This window comes from Schistocerca cancellata, chromosome 3 (assembly GCF_023864275.1).
Source record: "Schistocerca cancellata isolate TAMUIC-IGC-003103 chromosome 3, iqSchCanc2.1, whole genome shotgun sequence".
Taxonomy (NCBI): domain Eukaryota; kingdom Metazoa; phylum Arthropoda; class Insecta; order Orthoptera; family Acrididae; genus Schistocerca; species Schistocerca cancellata.
Window position 1 is genome coordinate 105,795,543 of NC_064628.1, and position 23,624 is coordinate 105,819,166.

Consider the following 23,624-nt stretch of genomic DNA (forward strand, 5'->3'; position numbering starts at 1 on the left):
GATTGAATAGCGTCGGGCCCTGTCTCATTCCCTTCCCAACCACTGCTTCTCTTTCATGCCCCTCGACTCCTATAACTGCCATCTGGTTTCTGTACAAATTCTAAAGGGCCTTCCGCTCCCTGTATTTTACCCCTGCCACCTTCAGAATTTGAAAGAGAGTATTCCAGTCAACATTGTCAAAAGCTTTCTCTAAGTCTAGAAATGCTAGAAACTTAGTTTTGTCTTTCCTTAGTCTATTTTCTAAGATACGTCGTAGGGTCAGTACTACCTCACGTGTTCCAACATTTCTACGGAATCCAAACTGATCTTCCCCGAGGCTGGCTTTTACCAGTTTTTCCATTCGTCTGTAAAAAATTCGTGTTAGTATTTTGCAGCCGTGACTTATTAAACTGGTAGTTCGGTGATTTTCACATCTGTCAACATCTTTCTTCTGAAAGCAAGTTCGTTTTATTCAGGTTCCAATACACCATGTTATTACCCATTCCTTTGGCTACAAAACGCTGCTTTTCAACATAATCTCCGTGCAATGGGACGGTCTTACGCCGCCTTAGTAGGAGAAAATGTACACCACTCCACTGCAGTGGTCCACGTCCGAGCCAACGACTTGCTGCATCAATAAACTCCTCATCACCCACGTACTGCTCCCCGCCAAACATACGGAAGTCGGAAGATGCGAGATCCAGGTTGCAGGGTGGATGAGGAAGAACAGTCCAGTGAAGTTTCGTGGGCTGCTCTCGGGTGCGCAGAGTTATCTGAGGTCTCGCGTATCATGGAGGAAGAGAAGTTCGTTAGCATTTTTGTGACGATGAACACGCCGAAGTCGTTTCTTCCGTTTCCTGAGGAAAGAAGCATACAGTTCCGAGTTGATCGTTGCACCACGAGGGAGGACATCGAACAGAATAACACCTTCAGAGTCCCAGAAGACCGCCGGCATGGCTTTACCAACCTTTGGATGTGAGGTGGTGTGGCTTGTAATGGTTCTTTATTTACGTGACCATTACGGCAGTCCAACCCCAGTTCTCGATACCAGTAATATCGTACTACTTTTCTGCGAAGTAACAGACATATTTTTGTGACAATATTCACATTTGGTTTTATTAATGTTTAGGTACTCCGATGTATCGATATATTACAGTGATATGGTTCTTGTGTGTATTCATTTCTGTGAGACTGTCATAATCTTTGACTTACTTGTAACCGTTTTGGCGCGAATGCGCACAGAGCAGTCTTCGTTTCAATTTTCAGAAGTTAAGTTGTTATTTCGCTTTGTGTTTGGTTAAAGTGGAAATTAAATATATGAAGATTGATACAAAACTGTTTTCTTGATGATGTGACAATTGAGAAGAATTATATGTGACTTACAAGAAGTTTAATAAAAATGTGGATCGTGAACACCGAGTCAAAAATTATTTCTACCATACCATTGTTCTGATCTGGGATTCTTTGATCATTAAGAATTTGCTGAAAAACGCATCTGTTCAAATATTGCTAAGATACAGATCTGGACCTTCTAGCAGTCAAAGTGGAATCACCCTAGAATCAACAAGATGAGCCATAACAACTTGGACGAAATCTACGTGGGAATCCATTCAAGATAAGTGACAAAATTAATTACTTTTTTACAGTGACTTCATTATTTCCATTCTGACGATACCATGCACAGTCAATAACTTTGTTGTTGCCTGAGAAAGCGAACATATGCTGCGTGAGCAACATTATTAATCTGATTTCTAACCTACTTTGCAAGTGGTGGTATTGTTAGAGGCGTCACTCCATGGACTGCCGTGTTGTATCCAGTTCGAAGTTATGAAGCCATGTTTCATCACCTGTGACGATGTTCGACAAAAAATTGTCACTATCTGCCTCGTAACGCGCAAACAATTCCGCACAGATGGTCCTTCGTTGCTCTTCATGGTTTTCTGTTAGGCGGCGAGGAAGCCAGCAGGCACAAACATTTGAGTACCCAAGCTGCTGAACAAGTGTGTCAGTACTACCAACAGAGACGTCAAGATGAGCAGCAAGGTGGTTGATTGTGATCTATCGATCACCTCGGATAAGCGTGTCCGCACGTTCCAGCGTTGCAGGAATCATAGCTGTGTGTAGCCGGCCGGCACGCTGGAGATCAAACAGGTTTGCGCGTCTTTGTTGTGGTGAGTACAGACGCCTCGCCCAACGACTCAACGTGCTTTTGTTCACTGGTAGGTCTCCGTAGACATTCTGTAAGCGCATATGAATATCTACGATGCTCTGGTTTTCCGCCAAAAGAAACTCACTGACAGGTCACTGCTTGGGACGTACCTCCGTTGCAAAGGCTGTAAGTGTACTGTCACATCGCTAGTTTAGTTGTGTAGTATCTTTGCGGGCAGTCGCGTCTAGAGAGTCGAGCGCGGGATACGGAACTGTTATGTTGTGTAGTGCGTAGATCTGCACGTGAGAGGCATTGTTAGTATGGAAGTAGAAGTGTTGATACAAGTGTTATTGCAGTAAAGTGATAAAATAAGTAAATGATTCAGAAGAAAGTGCGTCATGAAGTAATTTAAAAATGAGCACTGCTGCTGATAACGTATTTGTGTATCCTCTCGATGCGTGTCGTACCGTACTGTATCAATCATCCGCGCCGTGTTCCGTCTCTCAGAATGAACTGAAGTGAATTAGTAAAAATTAGGTACCATAAAAGAGTGCAGTCAAGTGCCAGTGTCTTGTAGCGAACGTGAGGACGTGCGTTCGATCATCGCGTTCCGCATTTATCAACAATCAGCCGCGCCGCGACGGTTACGCGCACGCTCGTACAAGTGAGAAATGAGAACTGAAAAATTAACTCTATCATCAGTGTTATATGATTACTAGTGTCAAGGAGGACTGGTACCAAAGAAATCTGTGTATGCGTGGCGAGCGTAAGAACTTTCGTGCGATCATTCGGCTTTCGCATCATCAACAATCAGCCGAGCCGTGTTCGGTTACGCGTACGCTCGTCCTAGTGATTTCTTTGTGGCCAGATAATCACCAAGATTGTTAACTGGGATAAACATTTATGAATTAGATGAATTAGAATGTAAACAGTGCAACCTGTGATTTCCTTTAATCGTCTCAGAATATAGATGTTCATACCAGACGTAGAACAGTGTCGTGTTTTAACGTTGAGTGGCTCCCCTAAACCCGCCTGCATATTTCGATAGATAATTTCAGGCAAGCCAACAGCAGTGTGGAGCAGAGCAGTACGACCGCCGCGGGATTATCACGTACGTGGGGTGGACAGGGCGCACGGTCACGAAACGAGAAGTCAGTTTAAAGTACGCCACCCATTCGTACTCCCGGGAGTGTTACAAGGCCAGTTTGAAAGCTACGCATGGCGCGCACACCTATCAGAACTGCATGAAACTATCGGAGCTGAAGCGGGAATATTTCACGACCTCCCACAACAAAATCAGAATTTTTTTCAAGGGAAATTGGCCAAGAAAACAAAATGTGTTGCATTATGTATTGAACGCCCCTCCTACATACTCTGAAAGACATTGCATACTGCATGCTCGTATCAGTAACTTTCTCTGCTATTCCATTCGTGTACGGTGCGAGGAAACAAATTACTGTGTACGTGCGTTGTCACTCGCCGTAATCTCTCGTATCAAATCCTCATGAACCACTCGCGAGTTAGCGGAACAGCGAAATTGTTTCACAGTTTTGAGTATGAAACGTGTGGCAGAAAATCTTCCTGAAATTGTCAAATTTCGATGAAAAGGAGGAGTTGCTGAATGAAGTTCACGAGGTATAAAAACTGCGCAGACAAACATGACGTCGAAACTAAGGCCCAGTCGTTCTATTAGAAGCTTCTTGAGTGGAGAAAACATCGAAAAAGTCTCGTAAAGTTTGAATTTGTAGGCTCTGGGCACTGTGTTACGCTTTCTCGACGCACCCTTCAGTAAATGACATCATCGTGTGATATTATTGGCCGGGAGACAAGGTATGGAATTGTTGGGACGTCCGGTGCAAGTCTTTCTATTTGACGCCACTTCGGCGACGTGCTCGTCTTTGCAATGAAGATGAGAGGAAATGATTAGGACAACAAAGACACCTATTCCCCGGGTGTAGACAGTGGCCGACCCGGCCGGAACTCGAACCCGGGACCCCGCGATCTAGACGCAATGACGTAAACCACTAAGCCGCGAGCTGCGGACCCTCCAGATAGTGAGGTTGCGTTCAGAGTGGCACCAGCAGCTAGCACAGTGGACGACGTCGCCAGAGGTCGCCCGACAATTTCGGCCGACAGTGTGGTCACCGTGTGTCCTGTATCAGTTTTTGGCGGAGTGAAAGAGGTTAGCTTAGGTTACATTATGGTCTATCCTATGTATGAAGTAGGTTAGATTTAAATCTCCTAGGCTGGGACGGGTACCACGTTGCCTCTGTACTTCGAGACGAGTGCTGCAACGCTGAATGCGTGTGAGTGAGGTGCATCTGTCTTGAAAAGAACGTGGCGAGAACTCTAAAAACTGTCCTCAGCTATCTGAATAGCCAAACAAGTTTTACGAATATATGAGTTAACGGGAGAAACGTGCTGTTAAATACTCCAGATGATTCGTGGCGAACTTGAAAAAGAAGATCACAAACACTCTGTTTCGCTTTATTTCTTTAAAGTTGTGCAGACTTAACTTCAATCACGGTCATTTAGCATATGTGTGAAAGACAAGTACAAAGATTAGCATAAGCTACTCTGAGCACCTACAGTATGATAAGCGGGAGTCATACAGCACACCACATTTGCAAAGCACTTCTTATAACAGACTCACCACTCTACAGGCATAAAAAGGCCAGTAAACAGTACTGATAATTTTTAGATAGCTATTGCCGATATACCAATCTACCACAATCCAAAAAAGATCCACTACTGTAGCTGTAAGATACAACCCCTTTTCACTTGAACAAATTACTTTTTGAGATTATAATTTACGTCTAAAATTTCCAATGAAGGTTTTGCTTACTCGTAGTTTCCAGTAAACCAGCGATTTCAGTCCACAGATTCCGAATTATACTCAGATTATGATATTATAATAGTCAGGACGCCACAGGCTCACTCTTTCATGCACTAAACTGATCAGTTTCTCACACTGAATAACGCGTGTGTGAGAACGTCGGTCGATTTGACCGAAGAAAACAAACTGAGCTCAATCTCACCCACTGCCGTCCGAAGTCTGTACGTTCGGACGATGAGATCGAACTGTGTGTAGTGGCGAACTGATTTCAAAAGACCGGCTGGCCGGGGTGGCCGAGCGGGTCTAGGCGCTACAGTCTGGAACCGCGCGTCCGCTACGGTCGCAGGTTCGAATCCTGCCTCGGGCATGGATGTGTGCGATGTCCTTAGGTTAGTTAGGTTTAAGTAGTTCTAAGTTCTAGGGGACTGATGACCTCAGAAGTTAAGTCCCATTGTGCTCAGAACCATTTCAAAAGACCGGCCGTCTTCGGCCGATGTCGGTCGTCGGCAGAAAACACTGATGTCGATGCCAGTGTGGACGCAGTCTAGGAACTACTAACTAGAAGTTTTACATCGTTTGCGTAATGCAATCAAAGAAATTGTTATGTTTCTGTCGAAATAATTCATGGTAGCTGCACATCCATAAAACACTACCTTACAGTCCAACATCTTTTCTTGAATTTTTGGCTAGAAGCCATGCTGATATGCCTGTCTCAGCCTTCATATTCTAAAGTTATGGCGCCCTGTCCGGTCATCGTATTCCTGAAGCTGAAAAGAACCATGAAATCGTGACGTTTCGCTTACGTTGAAAAGCGGACGGTAGAATAACTGAAGCAGATAAATGCCATACTGATAATCGCAGTCCAGAAATACTTCAACCCTAGGAAAAAATGCTGATACGCATGGGGAATGCTTTTAAGGGAAAAAATTGAGAAAAAAGAAAATTCAGAGTAACTGTGATATTAATCCCGAGATTATTAATTGGAGTGTTTGGAAACATTTGTCTGCCTAGTTCGGATTACACATATAGTCTTATGACACGACTGTCAACCCTTATTGCGGAAATATTTTGGGACAAATAGCTGCAACTGCTTATTCGCGAAAACCAGTCGCTTCCGTAGTCCAACATGGGCGTACGCAGAATTTTTTCCAAGAGTGGGCAAGATTCAAAAGTTGCCAGTTTTTATATAATTGATTCGAAGAGTTATAAAACATACCCTGCTCTCAGAACTACATTTGACATGGCGTACGCAAAAACTATTCTTTGTCAAAAGATTGATAGTGATTTTCTTAGTAGTTTTAAATTAGAGTGCTTTCGTATCTAAAAGGCAAGCGTATGTTAATAGTAATTTCAAACTACGTATTTTTACGTTATTAACGTGAATAAGGATGTCACTTGTTTGATTCAGTGGCGTGAAAGTAAATCGTCGGGATGAAGTCACGACATCCAACGAGTTATGAAATGAAGGTAAAAAATATTTAAAAGGCATGTCTTTGAACTCCCATAATGTTAATTTGAAACTGAAAATTAAAAATCTGAAACAACAAGAAAGTCACAAAGATTGCGAAAATCCTGCTTGATATCAGCAAAGAATGTCACATGAATCTTCCTCTAAGTGGACGAACAAGACATGAAGTTTAAAAAAATTTATTCAGCTCTGATGCCAACAATTCGTTTATTTATAAAGCTTAATACATGTTCAAATTAATGGAGCAATCGCGGAACCCATTTTCGGATAGCTTTCTCATGTCCAAATGTTTATGCAAGATATTATGTACTCGTTCATTCGAGATGCCCACAGCACTAGCAATCTCACGCACATTACCTCTCCTGTCATCCATCACCATATCATGGATTTTATCAATGATTTCTGGAGTCGTAACCTCCATAGGGCGTCCAGAACGTTCAGCATCACTTGTGCCCATATGGTTACTCCAAAAATTTTGAAACCACTTATAAACTGTTCTAATCGAAGGTGCAGAACACCGTAATGTTTATCAAGCTTCTCTTTAGTCGCCGGCCGCGGTGGCCGAGCGGTTCTAGGCGCTACAGTCTGGAACCGCGCGACCGCTACGGTCGCAGGTTCGAATTCTGCCTCAGGTATGGATGTGTGTGATGTCCTTAGGTTAGTTAGGTTTAAGTAGTTCCAAGTTCTAGGGGACTGATGACCTCAGAAGTTAAGTCCCGTGGTGCTCAGAGCCATTTTTTCTCTTTAGTCTCCTGAGGCATTTTGCCTTTTATAAAGTAATGTTTATTCACCACACGAAATTCTTTTTGTCCGTTTTTTGACAATCACTCGACTTCCCTTGATTCACACGAATGCCAAACACAAAGAAATAGACCAATATGGCTGAAACTTGGTATGCGTTCTTTCCAAAGATGCTACTAACTAAACATGACCTCGATACGTGCCGGTGCTGTCATCTCTCGGACTTTGCACGGACTCTTCAAAAGCCCCTCGTAAATACCGACAGCCATAATTTTATTTAGCTGCCACTTTCTGTGCCTCATTGGCAACGTCTTCAGGCCCCCATACAAGTAACGAGTTGTCGTTAGAAGTGTGAAACGTCCACGTCTATCGAGAAGAGGTCTATCGAAATGATTTGGATATAGTGGTCCCTATAACACCACAAATGTCTTGTCTAGCTACGTGTGTAGAAGCCTGAAGATGGTACCAATGAGGCACCGAAACTCGTAGCTAAAAAAATTATGGCTGTCGGCATTTATTTTCTTCAAGTTTTCGACCAGCTGCAGTCCCGTTCCATCTACAGAAACTGGATGTTCTGAAAATGGCAGGGATTTCAGAAAACTACAAGGTATGTTTTGCACAGGACATTTTGCAGTTGCTTTTCTGATAGGCTATGCTGCCGGGCTGCCGAAAACCTTGCAGCCACGTGAAGGCTGACCATAGCAGCCGCCAACAAAAAAATCCAATACGGTTCGAGTGCCCAGCAACAGAATCGCCAAACCAGAGGACGTTGAGCAACAAAAGACAGGAAACCAAAGACGTTCTCCTAAAGAAAAGATTGACCTTACCCGAATGTAAGCGGAAACGACTGAAAGAAACAGCTTTCTCCATGACTCTACACACTCGCAAAGCCGTTGTCTGCAGACGTGCTCACAGTCGTAGTTCCGGCTGTAATACTGACAGTGATTATGATTTATGACGTTGTCAAAGTTATGGCGGTTTGTTGCTATTATAACTCTCCAACTGATTTTCTCAGATTGTGTGTTTCTCCGAATTGCACTGATCTAAACAAATTATGACCATTATTATCGTTACTACCATCAACACAATATATACATTTTATCGTTATTATTGTTAATAATATCAAAATCGTTCGCAGCTCGTGGTCTTGCGGTCACGTCCTCGCTTCCCGAGCACGGTGTCCCGGGTACGATTCCCAGCTGGGTCAGGTATTTTCACCTGCCTCGAGATGATTGGGTGTTTGTGTTGTCCACATCATTTCATCATCATTCATGCAAGTGGCGAGACTGGACTGAGCAAAGGTTGGGAATTTGTACGGGCGTTGATAACCACGCAGTTGAGTGCCCCACAATCCAAACATCATCATCAATATCACAATCATCTGTGGCATGTTAAAAGCTATTCTTGTAGGGGGGGAATCCGGTTTGGTTTCTCGCTCAGTACTAAACTTTTTGGATGGTTTGTTACTTGATGATAGCATAATGAACCGAAAATTGTTTTCGAAGTAAACAAATATTAATGAAACAAACTGTAACTAGTTTGCTTTTCATCTTTACATGTCTACATTCACTTGTCAGATGTGACACTAAAGAACCGCAGTTATTTTTTTGCTGTGTCCTGAAAATCGTGAATCAGCTACAACAATAAAAATGTACAAACAGATATTTTGTTGACACCGACCTACATAGGGAGGAACAAAAAAAATGGTTCAAATGGCTCTCAGCACTATGGGACTTAACATCTATGGTCATCAGTCCCCTAGAACTTAGAACTACGTAAACATAACTAACCTAAGGACAGCACACAACACCCAGCCATCACGAGGCAGAGAAAATCCCTGACCCCGCCGGGAATCGAACCCGGGAACCCGGGCGTGGGAAGCGAGAACGCTACCGCACGACCACGAGATGCGGGCTAGGGAGGAACGATCAGCACGATAAAATAAGGGATATCAGAGCTCGTACAGAAAGATATAGGCGTTCAGTCTTCCCACGCGCTATACGAGATTAGAATAATAGAGTATTATGAAGGTGGTTCGATGAACACACTGCCAGGCACTTGAATGTGATTTGCAGAGTATCCATGGAGATGTAGATGTAGATACACTTCGTAAGTTATATCTGCAGAACGGGAATGAACATCTCGAAGTTCATGTTGCCGTTACAATTATTTCTGGAAAATAGAAAGAAATGTTAATTTCTGAAACATATATGCTGAAAATTTTATTCCGCGGTTACGATGTTAACCAACTGCAGACGCGCTCCCTGTGAGCTTTCGCGTCAGCGCCGAGCACATCGTGCGTTGCATTTCGCATAGCTCACGCCGACTGGTGGCGATTCTCTGAACTGCGTCGTCGTGCCGGCTGGTTTCCTATCAGGCTGATCTCTCTGTTGTAAATCTTCCGCCGACAGGGACCGCTGGCAGCGAAGTTTAAGCTGCTGTAAAGAACCCCTTAACAAAGTCGGTTGCCGGACAGTTGAAGATGAACCTAAGATAACCCCGACAAATAAGATTCGGATGACTCGGAAAGCCTTGCGGGACCCGCAAATCTAAGGAGGCGCTAGCGGCACGATCGAGTGAGCTACCGTTTTATACATCACAAACGAGACGCATCGAATTTTATGTCCAGCTGATCCGAAGTGTCTTACGCAAACTGTTTCCAAAATGATGATTTTATGTTATTACCAAATATGGCAACAATGAAGCGTCACACCGATTTTCACCTCTAAGATTCTTTCTGCGATTAAATATTCTGCCTGCTTCAATTTTACAGCGATAAGAACCTGTCAATGAAATATAATTTCTAGCGCCAATTTCAATACTGGGATTTGTATGACTAAGTATTGCCTCAAGTTTCAATATGCAATCCCACAAGCCGTCTGCTGAATTCCCTTCGACATGCGAAAAGTAGGTATCCATTACGTCTCTGGGTCGATTACAGGGTATTAATGACAATGTTTAACTTGCATACATTTCTAAGAAAAAATACAGGCAGTTTTCAGTATTTATGTTGCGAATGTGCATTACGTCCAAGGAGATTATTATTAAAGATTTTCAGTAAGAATTATCTGCAGGGCACACAGTTTACTAATGGCACCAACAACTGCATTTCTCCAATTGTTGGGCTTAAATAATTTCCCCAACTGTTTGGCTTAAATATTAACAATGTAATTTCCTGCAGAGCACTCATTGGAAATGAAGTTTTATCTTCAAAGTTGGTGACATTGTTATTTCTGTTGCGACAGAACACGCAAGTCACCGTAGTCCAATAGAATGGCGCACGATATTATACTATCATCATTCAAAATATTCTGTTGTGTGGCTTGCAACAAATCACCAGATCTCTGTTATGATACGATTTGAGACCATCAAAAGTTATTTTGAAGCCACTTTTCAAATACAAAAGTCACTAAGTGCAAAATAAATTGTACTACGGTCTATTATCTGCACGTAGGTGGGAAGCTGTAATGAACTCGAAAGAATGAGCAGTGTGCGTTGACAGTCGTTCTTTTTTCATTGAAGTGTAAGTACGTTTCACTTCCTAGGTTGGACTGGAAACTTGACAAAAACATGTGTAAGGTGCCGTACACCTTGTGCTGTTAGTTCTTCTCCGGTAGTTGGGAGTTTATTGAAGTCGGCAGCCACAATTCAGTTTGAGAGTGTCTAGCAACAGGGCATTTGTGCAATCACGCCGATTTATGAAACCGAAGAAGATATGGTTGGCTTCCTCTTGACACGTTCATGTTATAGGAAAAAGGTATGAACCCAATGCGGCGAAGCCACTTGTTGCTATTTCGTGGTAAAGGCTCAGCAGTGCGATGGTGGTTTTGAAGCTGTTTTGAACATAGACATTTGCCATACCAGCGAAACTCTATGTGTGCGTAAACTCTTACCCTACCTCCGGTGAACTACTATTCTCTGCCAAACACGTTCGTGCCTAAGGTTCCTCTTCGTAGGTATGATTAATAAAATGTCCAAGCTCCAACACAGCAACACTACAAAATGCGTTCAGTTTCGGTTACACGATGAATCACATGAATTTAAAGGTTGTCGAGTAAACTAAACATCTTCGTATTACAATTAAGAACTTAAACTGGAACAGTCACATAAAAAAATGTTGTAGGGAAGGCGAACTAAATACAGAGTTTTATTGGCAGAACACTTAGACGATGCAACAAATCTACACAGAGGTTGCCTATGCTACACTTCTCCGTCATGATCTGGGGTATTATTGCGCAGTATGCGTTCCGCACTTGGAAAGGACTGACGTAGGACATCGAAAAAGTTTAAAGAACCACAGCTCGTTTTGTATTATCACGAAACAGGCAAGAGAGTGTCATGGAAATGATAAGCTAGTTGGGGTGGCAATCATCAAAACGAAGACTTTTCGCGATCTTTTCACGAAATTCCAATCACAAACTTTGTCTTCCGACGGCCAAATTGTTTGGTTGACTCCCACCAGCTTAGGGAGACATGACCATTGTGATAAAACAGGAGAAATCAGAGCTCTCACGGATAAATTTTGGTTTTCATTTTCCCACGTGCTACTCGAGAGTGGAACGGAAGAGAATTAGTTGAAAGTGGTTCTATGCACCCTCCACCTAACATTTAAGTGTGAATTTCGGAGTACTCATAGAGACATAAATGTAGATGGAGACTGGGTGCTTTCCTTTGGCAAAACTTCATCTATTTAGTTTTGCTTGGCGCTGTAATGTACCTTTATCGTATAAATATTGACTGCTTGTTCACAAGTGTGGAGTACTTCAAATGGTTCAAATGGCTCTGAGCACTATGCGACTTAACTTGTGAGGTCATCAGTCGCCTAGAACTTAGAACTAATTGAACCTAACTAACCTAGGGACATCACACACATCCATGCCCGAGGCAGGATTCGAACCTGCGACGGTAGTGGTCGCTCGGTCCCAGAGTGTAGCGCCTAGAACCGCACGGCCACTCCGGCCGGCTGTGGAGTACTATTGGCAATTTTCGCTTATCGTACTACCCGGTTTATTACTTGTTCCATTGTATAGTTGCAGGAGGAATGTAAGCACTGATGTCTAATCCATTTATATAATCTTGCTGTTGGTTAACGTGTATGTAGCAGGACTGCCAGCTCTCCTCTTGGTGATGTCAAGTAGAAGCAGAAATTTTCGTTAGCTTTTTGAAACACGGGTGACATATCAGTAAACAATTCCACATTTCTCTTCACTACATGGGTCCGATGCTTCTCCATTTGGAGAGAAGGTTTGATACTGTTTTGTGCGTATCTGCGTCGACGAAAATGAAGTTTAACGTAGTTTCTGGCTCACAAGGGATGCTTTGGTGGCTGGGATCAAAACAGTGCAGTATCTGGACAGATTTGCTTCTGGTGATTTAAGAACTTGAAATCGCCTCGAGTAACGGTCCCAGGTGGAGGTGGGGGGGGGGGGGGTTGGGATTAGAGGTGACTTTTCAATTAGTTTTTCGAAGTAAAACGCAAGTCGACCACTTCTCTGAGATTAAACATCAATAAATTCAGCAAAAAATAGTCAATAGCGTCGAGATCTGTTGTGCATGGACCAGATACAGACAGTGCTGTTGTCGGGAACATCGCATGCTGGGCTCCAAAACTATGACTGCAAATGCCGAACGAAATCTGTTGGCTGCGCTGACATTTTTCGTACCTTACGAAGGACCAGGGGGAGATTTTATATACACAGTATTGTAAGTACGATGAGATTTACCTATCTCACCGCTCATCCGAGAACGAGAGATTGCCAATGTAATGACTGCTGTTGCTGCTTGGTTTGAGGACGCTAAATGAACTTGTGACACACACACACACACACACACACACACACACACACACACACACACACACAGAGTAGCATGATGTCAGAGTCAGCAATTTCATGTCTTCGTTGAGTGCCATAATCACGATGGAAGCGTGACAGCTAGCAAATGAGACTATGTTGTTTCCACAGGTATTTCTGAACAATTTACTATGGGAATGAAATGTGGAATAAAAGCAACGCCACGAATTGTCCTCTGTCGTGTTAAACAGAGCATTTTAAAAACTACATATTTTTCCGCCTTCCAAGTCCTCCTGCTTCACAAAACAGTGGACATCCTGTAAAAACTTTCATTAACATCTAAAGCTGTTAAATATGTATGTTCCCGGATGATGTGAGAACTATTAGCTCCTCTTTCAAAGCAACAATAACGAGGGGAGATAGAGGAAGACGTGTGCCATTTAGAGTTTCCGTAATTGGGTAACTGCTCCAGAGAGCGTTTAACACTGTGTGGGAAATACGGCAATAAATGACAGAGACACTGGAATGTTTCCGTGTGTCATACTACAGTCACGATGCGCTCACGCAGACGAAAATACCCATTAAAAGTTCAACTGCCAGAATGTGTTTACACTCTGCGACAGCTTTTCCTGTTGAAAGGCGCCAAACGTTCTGGGTTCAGCAATGTGTGCCGGGATACCAGTCCAAGTGTGAAAGGAGACGGTGGACCGGCCTGCTCAGCGGTCTATATGTACCTGAATATGGTATTTACGATCTCAGGAGATAAACGCTGTGCTATTTTGAAGACAAGTTAATGAGAGAACATGACTACAAATACTCGAAATAAAGTAGTGTAATAGACAAGTTAGGATCGTATACCCATAATGCAGAAAGGGAACGGTATGTAGCCACTTAGGTTGCTAAACTTGCGGTCTGCGGCTGGACAATTCCATTCTTTTTCTGCATTCTGTATGAGTTTCTTCTCTCATCGTTCTTCGCACGGAAGTTCCACTGGACGAATGCCTCGCCGTTCGCCAGTCTGTGCAACATCGGTAACGTAAAAAAAAAACGTAAAAAGTCTAGAAACTGTGGTACTGAGTAATGCTGAAAAATTTTGATTAGGAGTAACTCGAAGGATGACGTTTAATTTTTAAACAGTACCACGAACTTTATTTCAAAGTGGAATTAACCCATATCCTCCAACGCTTTTTATACCGGTTAGGTAGAAATTGTGCATATTAGGTTAAGAACACGCCACACCGATGTGTATAAGTAGTCATTTTTTTCAGTCATCACTGGAGAGAGGCCGGAATAGTTTAACAATGGTTCAAATAAAAATATTATCCCCAGCGAAGCACCTGATTTGCAGAGCACATATCTGTAACCACTTCACAGTCCAAAAGTATGGGCACTATGCAGGACGTTTACCAACCATCAACTGCTAGAAAGTAACCATTTATAAGAAAAACTTCCGGACAACTTAAGCTGAAACCAAAGGATTGGAACTATTGAACTATTGACCAAGGCAAAAATATATAGAAGTGTGTGTGGGGGGGGGGCAATAGATGGGCTATTTTACGTATTGCGAATGATGGACGTCTTGAAAAAAATCAAGGCTGTACGTAAATTATACCTGTGAACTTCAGTATAACATATTTTTGATAAGCGTAACTAATATAAACGGCGTAATTTACATAAAACTCACAAATTACGTCAAATTTCCCGTAAACAAGGATCCTTTGTGCTACATATTAAAGTAAGAGTTCATAATTTTATCCTCATAACCATGTAACTCTCTTCGTGTGTTGCAACTATTCCAATTCTTGTTCATTTCATCACATATGATTTTATTGGTCTTGCTGGCTTAGCACTCTACAGGGTAATTTACATGACACTAAGAACGGACCTTCATTTTTGAATTTCTTTAGTCAATTAGCATTCAGGCTTGTACCCAGTAGATTAAACGTTGCTGTCCGACACGCATACGCGAAAGATGATGGAATATTCTATCCGCTGGGAAAACTTCAATAATAGTGTGTTTTTAGTTGTACAGCTGCAAGCTAGTTTACAATTTGAAGGAAAGCGCTGGTGCAGAAACCTTTTTTTGAGGCTCTAGCGTAATGATGTGAGGGACGAACATTGTCAGGTTGCAGTCTTGTTACTGTCTGTCGGAGACGTCTATACAATGGCAGTATTAAAAGCTGTTCGGAAGGGAAGTCAGTCGCAAACTGTTTTAGATTTCTATTTTGCATAATTTTCGTACTGAACATGAATTAGAAGCATACTTTAACAGAAAACTTAGAACTTGCAGATGTTTAATGACTGGCTACTTTCACTAGTCCTAGCTCTGAAACAGGCTGTGCGCTGGCATTTCACTGCATAGACAGCACTGCTAGTGCGCTAAAGGTAATAATAACCTACGGTATGTAAGCCGAGAACTACTTTAAATTATTGTACGGGTTCGAGGGGGGAGTATAGCCTTCTTCCTTGTTCCGAGTGTCGTAATACAGGGTGTTTCAAAAATGACCGGTATATTTGAAACGGCAATAAAAACTAAACGAGCAGCGATAGAAATACACCGTTTGTTGCAATATGCTTGGGACAACAGTACATTTTCAGGCAGACAAACTTTCGAAATTACAGTAGTTACAATTGTCAACAACAGATGGCGCTGCGGTCTGGGAAACTCTATAGTACGATATTTTCCACATATCCACCATGCGTAGCAATAATATGGCGTAGTCTCTGAATGAAATTACCCGAAACCTTTGACAACGTGTCTGGCGGAATGGCTTCACATGCAGATGAGATGTACTGCTTCAGCTGTTCAATTGTTTCTGGATTCTGGCGGTACACCTGGTCTTTCAAGTGTCCCCACAGAAATAAGTCACAGGGGTTCATGTCTGGCGAATAGGGAGGCCAATCCACGCCGCCTCCTGTATGTTTCGGATAGCCCAAAGCAATCACACGATCATCGAAATATTCACTCAGAAAATTAAAGACGTCGGCCGTGCGATGTGGCCGGGCACCATCTTGCATAAACCACGAGGTGTTCGCAGTGTCGTCTAAGGCAGTTTGTACCGCCACAAATTCACGAAGAATGTCCAGATAGCGTGATGCAGTAATCGTTTCGGATCTGAAAAATGGGCCAATAATTCCTTTGGAAGAAATGGCGGCCCAGACCAGTACTTTTTGAGGATGCAGGGACGATGGGACTGCAACATGGGGCTTTTCGGTTCCCCATATGCGCCAGTTCTGTTTATTGACGAAGCCGTCCAGGTAAAAATAAGCTTCGTCAGTAAACCAAATGCTGGCCATATGCATATCGCCGTCATCAATCCTGTGCACTATATCGTTAGCGAATGTCTCTCGTGCAGCAATGGTAGCGGCGCTGAGGGGTTGCCGCGTTTGAATTTTGTATGGATAGAGGTGTAAACTCTGGCGCATGAGACGATACGTGGACGTTGGCGTCATTTGGACCGCAGCTGCAACACGGCGAACGGAAACCTGAGGCCGCTGTTGGATCACCTGCTGCACTAGCTGCGCGTTGCCCTCTGTGGTTGCCGTACGCGGTCGCCCTACCTTTCCAGCACGTTCATCCGTCACGTTCCCAGTCCGTTGAAATTTTTCAAACAGATCCTTTATTGTATCGCTTTTCGGTCCTTTGGTTACATTAAACCTCCGTTGAAAACTTCGTCTTGGTGCAGCAACACTGTGTTCTAGGTGGTGGAATTCCAACACCAGAAAAATCCTCTGTTCTAAGGAATAAACCATGTTGTCTACAGCACACTTGCACGTTGTGAACAGCACACGCTTACAGCAGGAAGACGACGTACAGAATGGCGCACCCACAGACTGCGTTGTCTTCTATATCTTTCACATCACTTGCAGCGCCATCTGTTGTTGAAAATTGTAACTACTGTAATGTCGAAAGTTTGTCCGCCTGAAAATGTACTGTTGTCCCAAGCATATTGCAACAAACGGTGTATTTCTATCGCTGCTCGTTTAGTTTTTATTGCCGTTTCAAATATACCGGTCATTTTTGAAACACCCTGTAGCTGCAAGTAGTTCGCAAGAGTTGGTTCCATGATTATGTGCTTATTCAGTGGAACTGCGCGAGTTAAGTTTAACTTTCGTAAATTTCGGTGATGATATAATACCACAGCGTTGAATTTCGGTTATAAGTTTCAGATAGGTAGGAACCAGGCAAGAACGAAAACTTCTCTCCCGCCCCCCCCCCTCTCTCTCTCTGTCTCTCTCTCTCTCTCTCTCTCTCTGTCTCTCTCTCTCTCTCTCTCTCTCTCTCTCTCTCTCACACACACACACACACACACACACACACACACACACACACACACACACACACACGCAGAGTCCAGTCTGTGGTCATCCTAAACCTTTACTCGTAAATATAATTTAATAAACAAAGTCGTTGCATGTTGGCGAGAAAGCGCCTTTTTAAAACCCTATAACCCATGACATCCTGACTTAAGCACGATTCATCGCATTTGACCCAAAAGGAACGTTGCACGTTTTCAGCAGTGAATTCGAGATTGCAAATTAATAAACGGCATAAGATTGGAGGAGATGAAGTGGTTAACACACAGTAGTAGCCTTCACGATTAGCGTAGCTGATATCACCTTTGCGCCTAATTCGACGGGTAGACTATGAACAAAGCCACATACTGTATCTGTTCTGTAGCTTTGGATTTAAATCAGTTCCTTGGCGAATAGTTGACGATGGGGCATGTTGTGTCTAGACAAGACAGTCTAGACACAGGGTGAGGTTACCGAAAGGGCACGCGTCAACTCACGCCGACTGGCGTGAAGTCTGGAACAGGATACGTAATTAATGCTAATAAAGAAAAGTACGTAGCTAAGTTAATACTCAACTTTTAATTCCATCATTGTGGTACATCGCTCTTGACTATACAAATGAGACACTCTCCAGTTAAGGTTAATGGCGCCTTGCTAGGTCGTAGGCATGGACTTAGCTGAAGGCTATTCTAACTGTCTCTCGGCAAATGAGAGAAAGGCTTCGTCAGTGTAGTCGCTAGCAAAGTCGTCGTACAACTGGGGCGAGTGCTAGTCCGTCTTTCTAGACCTGCCATGTGGTGGCGCTAGGTCTGCAATTACTGACAGTGGCGACACGCGGGTCGGACATGTACTAATGGACCGCGGCCGATTTAAAGCTACCACCTAGGAAGTGTGGTGTCTGGCGGTGACACCACAGGGCAACCTTTTCTCCTCTAATAAGGAAAGAAGGAAGATTACAGTTTAACGTCCCGTCGACAGTGTGGCCATTACAGACGAAACAAAAAGCCGGGTTACTAAAGGATTGGTGTGTGTGTGTGTGTGTGTGTGTGTGTGTGTGTGTGTGTGTCAGCAAAGCCCTGTTCAAAGGAACCATCCTGGCATTTGCCTGGAGGGATTTATGGAAATCGCGGAAAATCTTCATCAAGATGGCCGGATGGGAATTTGAACCGTCTTCTTACCAAACGCAAATACGGTGTTCCAATTACCGCAGGTGATTTAAATTTCGAACACGCTGAGTTCGCACCGGCCACCTACCGGCCGACCGCCCGCACTCTAGCCGCGTAGGCAGTTGGAGGTCGGAATCGTTTGCCGTGCTGAGCCGCATCGCACGTACGTCGCTTTATTGCCGGTGGAAGGCGAGCTGAACTGGGAGCAGCGGAGCTGACCCGCGGTCCCGGCCGGTCCGGAAAGACCGGTTGGGCTCGCCATCTCCATGGCGACCGCCACCGCCGCGGAATACCGAGGAGGAGCCGGCGAGGCCGCCCGCCGTCTGGGCCATCTCTGCAAGCCGCGACCACTTGCCTGCCTCTCTGTGTGCCGCAGCAGTTCGGGAAATGACGCGCCCGACTTGACTCTGCTTGAGCGACACATCTCTCCGCCTTTTGGCATACGTGCCACGCCCACCGCCGATGGTACCGGCTGCAGAGCTCGGTTACGACACGGCTTGTCGCACCGACCATAAATGCAGGCTCCACCTGTGTCAATAATGTGAAATGCCTGTTTTCAGAATGATAATCGTTCAGTCAGATGTGAAAATTACCGAACTATCACTTTAATAAGTCACAGCTCCAAAATACTAACGCGAATTCTTTACAGACGAATGGAAAAACTGGTAGAAGCCGACCTCGGGGAAGATCAGTTTGGATTCCGTAGAAATGTTGGAACACGTGAGGCAATACTGACCTTACGACTTATCTTAGAAGAAAGATTAAGAAAAGGCAGACCTACGTTTCTAGCATTTGTAGACTTAGAGAAAGCTTTTGACAAAGTTAACTGGAATACTCTCTTTCAAATTCTGAAGGTGGCAGGGGTAAAATACAGGGAGCGAAAGGCTATTTACAGTTTGTACAGAAACCAGATGGCAGTTATAAGAGTCGAGGGGCATGAAAGGGAAGCAGTGGTTGGGAAAGGAGTAAGACAGGGTTGTAGCCTCTCCCCGATGTTATTCAATCTGTATATTGAGCAAGCAGTAAAGGAAACAAAAGAAAAATTCGGAGTAGGTATTAAAATTCATGGAGAAGAAGTAAATACTTTGAGGTTCGCCGATGACATTGTAATTCTGCCAGAGAGAGCAAAGGACTTGGAAGAGCAGTTGAACGGAATGGACAGTGTCTTGAAAGGAGGATATAAGATGAACATCAACAAAAGCAAAACGAGGATAATGGAATGTAGTCAAATTAAGTCGGGTGATGCTGAGGGAATTAGATTAGGAAATGAGACACTTAAAGTAGTAAAGGAGTTTTGCTATTTAGGGAGTAAAATAACCGATGATGGTCGAAGTAGAGAGGATATAAAATGTAGACTGGCAATGGCAAGGAAAGCGTTCCTCAAGAAGAGGAATTTGTTAACATCGAGTATAGATTTAAGTGTCAGGAAGTCATTTCTGAAAGTATTTGTATGGAGTGTAGCCATGTATGGAAGTGAAACATGGACGATAACTAGCTTGGACAAGAAGAGAATAGAAGCTTTCGAAATGTGGTGCTACAGAAGAATGCTGAAGATAAGGTGGGTAGATCACATAACTAATGAGGAGGTATTGAATAGGATTGGGGAGAAGAGAAGTTTGTGGCACAACTTGACTAGAAGAAGGGATCGGTTGGTAGGACATGTTTTGAGGCATGAAGGGATCACAAATTTAACATTGGAGGGCAGCATGGAGGGTAAAAATCGTAGAGGGAGACCAAGAGATGAATACACTAAGCAGATTCAGAAGGATGTAGGTTGCAGTAGATACTGGGAGATGAAGAAGCTTGCACAGGATAGAGTAGCATGGAGAGCTGCATCAAACCAGTCTCAGGACTGAAGACCACAACAACAACAACAATCGTTCAGTGGTAGTAACGGGGAACTCTTGAAAGTTGGAGGAGAACCGTTATTCCATAAGTGATAGGTAAGAAACTAATATTTTTGATGCATTCCGCAAATGCACTAGGTGTCACATATACACTATGAGATCAAAAGTATCCGGACACCTGGCTGAAAAAAAGTTCGTGCCGCCCTCCATCGGTAATGCTGGAAATCAGTGTGGTGTTGGCCCACCCTTAGCCTTGATGACACTTTCGACTCTCGCAGGCATACGTTCAATCAGGTGCTGGAAGGTCTCTTGGGGAATGGCAGCACATTCTTCACGGAGTGCTGCACTGAGGAGAGGTATCGATGTCGGTCGGCGAGGCCTGGCACGAAGTCGGCGTTGCAAAACGTCGCAAAGGTGTTCTATAGGATTCATGTCAGGACTCTGTACTAGCTACTCCATTACAGGGATGTTATTGTCGTGTATCCACTCCGCCACGAGTCGTGCATTATGACCAGGTGCTCGATCGTGTTAAAAGATGGAATCGCCATCCCGAATTGTTGTTCAACAGTGGAAAGCAACAAGGTGCTTAAAACATCAATGTAGGCCTGTGCTGTGATAGTGCCACTCAAAACAACAAGGGGTGCAAGCCCCCTCCATGAAAAGCACGACCACACGATAACACCACCGCCTCCGAAATTTACTGTCGGCACTACACACGCTGGCAGATGACGATCACAGGGCATTCGCCATACCCACACCCTGCCATCGGATCGCCACATTATGTACCGTGATTCGTCGCTCCATACAACGTTTTTCCACCGATCAGTAGTCCAACGCTAACGCTCCTTACACCAAGCGAGGCGTCGTTTGGCATTTACCGGCGTGATGTGTGGCTTATGAACAGCCACTCGACCATGAAATCCAAGTTTTCTCACCTCCCGCCCAACTGTCATAGTACTTGCAGTGGATCCTGATGCAATGTGGAATTCCTGTGTGACTGTCTGGATAGATGTCTACCTATTACACATTACGACCCTCTTCAACTGTCGGCGGTCTCTGTCAGTCAATAGACGAGATCGGGCTGTACGCTTTTGTGCTGTACGTGGCCCTTCACGTTTCCACTTCACTATCACATCGGAAACAGTGGACCCAGGGATGTTTAGTGAAATATTACTGTATCTCATTGCTACCTATCAGAACCCTTCGGAGAGCATTAAAGATAAACACCAGTCCTAATTGTCCAATTGTAAAGTGACCTGTTTCCAAATTACATACAAAAATAACCACTATTTCAGTGTACATATAAATCGAAAACGATGCTTTGCTGATTAACATTGTTCTTATGTGAGAAACATAATATAAATGTGAAATTAATACTGTAACTAATCGAAAGAAATACAGCACATGGTCAGGATGTACCAGTAAACCTATCAGTATAAAATTACTACAGCAAATTAAATAGAACATATAAAAAAAGCATGTTAATTGAATCTCCGATATATGTTAGCACTAAAATTCAGGCACTGGTTGATTTGTTATAAACAAATTTAGAAGTGTAATTGTTACCTGTAACATAATTAATCAGAAAATGTTATATTAACTCGTAACTAAGTTGAAAATAGATTCACCTTGTTCAGCACTGAGATTGTAAATTTTTTGCAATGTGTGTCTCATATTCGGTTTAACTTTTAATTGTGATTTTACATAAAATTGTAGTTTTCATTGTAGGTAATTGTTAACAAAAGTATAAATAGAGGTCACGCAGGCGCCTTGGAGCACTCGTTTTTTGGCTAGGGTTGCGAGCAAATGTATTGTCACTCGTTTGTTGATTGTTGTGAACACTGTGTCGTTTGATGTCAACTTCGGGTACGTGTGATGTAACCGATACAGTTCACCAGGCTCGGACACCAGAGTCCTGGAAATATATTGGTATCAAAACTGCACTGTACTTTGGAATTTATTTGGGAGTCTTCCGCAATCCTTTTCATAGGCTGCACAGCGACGAGACATGAATCCAGGAATGTTACAAAACCCCGAGAACTAAACAACTCTTAATGTTGGTAGAACTGACGTGAAAACAACAGCGCATCGACTGGGCATTTCACTCAAAACATTTGCAACGCGGAGGTGGGAAAATATAAACATCTCATTAGGACTGTGGAAGTCCTCGCTTACAGGAGCATGACACAAGTGACACCCAATCACCTGACCACATTCGAAGTCCGTGAGTTCCGCAGAGTCCCCCATTCTGCTCTGTCACACGATGTCTAATGACTACTGAGATTGCTGATATGGAGTACCTGGCAGTAGGTGGCAGCACAATGCACCTAATGTGAAACACGTATGTTTTTCGGAGTGTCAGGATACTTCTGATCACATAGTGTACGCAGCAACAAGAGAACTATCTATCACCGAGGTATTTGCTGTTATGAGCCACTTGCTTGCACACAGCAACTGAACAATCTCTTCACAGGGCCACATACGGTTAGGCAACAGCTATGACAAAAATATTGGGTTGGTGCACAAAGTTCGTAGCGTTTTCGCATAAGTTTAATAACCACAACAGATACATACAACAGAGACTTCAGTCATTACTAATGTACTCTCTTCCGTTGTTTACAACAGTCTGCCAACGCCGGGATAACTTTCAGATTAACGACTGTAGGAAACGCGCACTTTTGAGGAGAACAAATCGTCGAGCTATGTTCGGAGCCCATTGTCATACGGAGAGGAAGATCCTTGAATGTTGCTCGAAAGAGATCAGGAAAGGTGAAACTCTTAAGAGCGCGAAGATCAGGTGAATAACGTTTGAACTCTTAAGTTAAGAAGAAGTGGAGGAACTTATCATTTTGTCATCGGATTCACGATCAGCGCCTACACTCCTAACGCATTTGTACGTTGGAAGAAATAACCGTCCCACTGCGTGCGACACAGGGGAGCTCACAACAGCCGGCCGCGGTGGTCTAGCGGTTCTAGGCGCTCAGTCCGGAACCGCGCGACCGCTACGGTCGCAGGTTCGAATCCTGCCGTGGGCATGGATGTGTGTGATGTCCTTAGGTTAGTTAGGTTTAAGTAGTTCTAAGTTCTAGGGGACTCATGACCACAGATGTTAAGTCCCGTAGTGCTCAGAGCCATTTGAGCTCACAACATTATTACACAACTGTCTACAAGAGCCAGGTTCTGTTGTATGCAGGAACATTACCTCGTTAAGGGGAACGAGGTGGTGTGCCGTTTCCCGTAGACTGCAATAACTTCGTGTTCGAAATGTGTAACGGCTTCCATACACTTTTAGTAAACTTAGACCTCGAACTATCATATGAGGCAACAAGTGAAACGTATAGAGCGTGATG

The 23,624-nt window shown here is 43.6% G+C and overlaps 1 protein-coding gene across 1 annotated transcript in view; it reads right to left on the reverse strand.

Annotated features, from left to right (window-relative positions):
- The window catches only part of LOC126177118 (uncharacterized), an 806,789-nt gene that overhangs the window by 274,101 nt on the left and 509,064 nt on the right, over window positions 1–23,624 (reverse strand). The gene's annotated exons all lie outside the window — the stretch shown is intronic.